Below are 2,211 nucleotides of genomic sequence, written 5' to 3' on the forward strand. Positions count from 1 at the left end.
GCTTTTTAAATCAAACTCCTAGAGGGCCACGGCCGGGCTCCCACAGGCACAGAGCTGCCCAGTGCGTGTTCAGCTCTCTCTTGCCTGGGTGCTGTCTCTATGGAGTCAGGGTAGTGCAATAGTGGGGAGAGTGGGAGCCACATGTAGCCTCATCACTCTCTCTGCTCCTCAGATGTTTTAAATTATGAGACAATTTGGGAGTCATTTGTGATGGGCATATAGTGGGTAGAAATCACAAGTCAGCAAAAACATCCATGAAACAATTATCTAGATGACATGTTTATATAACTGTTTGAAAAAGTCTGCAGAGACAAAATAACACTGTCTAGACAGGAATCAGAAATCAGACAGCATGATTTTGAAGCTCACAAGGAGAGTGCCATATACATCCATGTAAGTTAGGGGAACAAGATATATTGAGTGTAATGTTTTCCTAATATGACATATTAGTATCTTTCTTTACCTTGCTATTCAGATTTTATCTCTATGAACCACCTGCTCATGTACTTTGCCCATTTCTCTGTTGATTTTTTTCATCCTATTCACTGGTAAAATGTTTTGATGTTCTGGATACTATTTTGCTTTATGGATGTGTGTGTATATGTGTGTGTGTTAAGAAGATCTTCCCTACCAGCTATTTTAGAGATGGTCTTTTGTGTTTTTTTCTAAAAATATAATGAGGAAAGTTATTTTGTATTGCATGGTTTAAGCTATGAGTCTAATTTGATCTTTTTTTGATAATAAATTGTCCTGGCAGTCGTTTGCCCAGGCTTTGGTCCAGCTTCCGGAGTGAAACTTCTTCCTCATATCTAGATATGATGTGCTCACTGATGCCCTCTGAGCAGTCTTCTGGTGCTTCTTTCTTACCCAAAAACAATGCCCCACTTTCTTGGAGCTCCTTGGATGAGGATGAATTGGATGACTTTTTGCTGGAATCTCTGATGGAGAAGATGATGGCTGTTTTAGTCTCACTGAGGAAGAGATTGAGGAGCTTCTCAAAGATGTTAGCTCATCAAATGAGGAAGAGATTGAAGAATTCTTGAAGGATAAGCCATGAAATGAGCAGGCAAATGGAGAAAAAAGGAGTCAAATTCTACTTGAAACTCCCCAAGAAAAAAGTTCATTGTAAAGCTTCAGAACAGTAGCTGAGACCCCTGACCTCTTCAAACTACCTCAACTAAATACAACAGTTGCTCATGAACCAGATCCTACTAAATCATTAAGTAGGCACCTTGTACTAGAAAAGAATCATATAAAAGTGACTGTTGTTGCACCATTTGATCCAACAGTTTGTGATCCTGTGATTGATAAGAGTAAGACTGATTTATCCAAAGATACCAAAAACTCTCTTCCCTTGGAGATGAGAAAATATGATCTTGGCTCAAATGAAAGCAGAGTTCACACTGAATTTGAAGAGATCAGCCCTAACATTTCTGCTTGTGATGGTACCTCTTCAGTAACTTTCAACAAACTGTCTTTGATAAAAAAAACCTACACCTATGTTCTCTCAGATCTCAGATCATTCAAAAACTTCTTCCACTGCAATTCGTCCTGGAAAAATAGTGGATCACATAAACGAAATTGTGAAATGAGGTCTCCAGTTTTTTCCAGTTCATCTAAGAGAGATGTTCTTGACAAGGATTCTGGAGAGATGAAAGGCTGTGAAAAAAGAACAGGCAAAGTCATTCCTGTTCTACAAACCAAAACCAGGACTAATGTTTTGACATTTTCACAATCAGATCTAGAACAGCAGAAGCAGATTTATCTCAGGTGTGTCTTTGGTCATATAGAAGACCCAGGGGACTCTAACCAAGGTCCCTCGGGGAGCTGTATACCTTGATGGATTGGCAGCATGCTTCAGATCTCACCATGTAAAATTACAGCTGGTTTCAACAGAAACCTCTGCGGACATACAGCCTGACTCAGTGGGTTGAGAGGAATAAGCATAGCCATCATCGGCTTCAGCATCTTCCAGATTTCTCATAGAGTCCATTTGTCTCCTCTTATCAGCAATGAAGATCCCTCTCTAGCATTCTGTTCAGAAGAGTATCTCATTTCTTTATGCTGTTTTGTTCTTTGTATATTTTGAGTTTTATTTTTCACAAGATTTTATTTAAAGAACTTGACTCCTTTTGGAAATGTCTATTACTGGATAGAAATTTTTTAGTATGAAGACCCTGATTTTGTGTGTCTGTCTATGTGTATTTAAAC

At 38.9% G+C, this 2,211-nt stretch overlaps 1 pseudogene; it reads left to right on the forward strand.

Annotated features, from left to right (window-relative positions):
• Positions 1–716: 716 nt before the first annotated feature.
• On the forward strand, positions 717–1,986 carry LOC104858511 (annotated as a pseudogene).
• The last annotated feature ends 225 nt before the right edge of the window (positions 1,987–2,211 follow it).

The sequence above is a fragment of the Fukomys damarensis genome, unplaced genomic scaffold (genome assembly GCF_012274545.1).
Source record: "Fukomys damarensis isolate Sample0158 unplaced genomic scaffold, DMR_v1.0_HiC HiC_scaffold_73885, whole genome shotgun sequence".
In the NCBI taxonomy this organism is placed as follows: domain Eukaryota; kingdom Metazoa; phylum Chordata; class Mammalia; order Rodentia; family Bathyergidae; genus Fukomys; species Fukomys damarensis.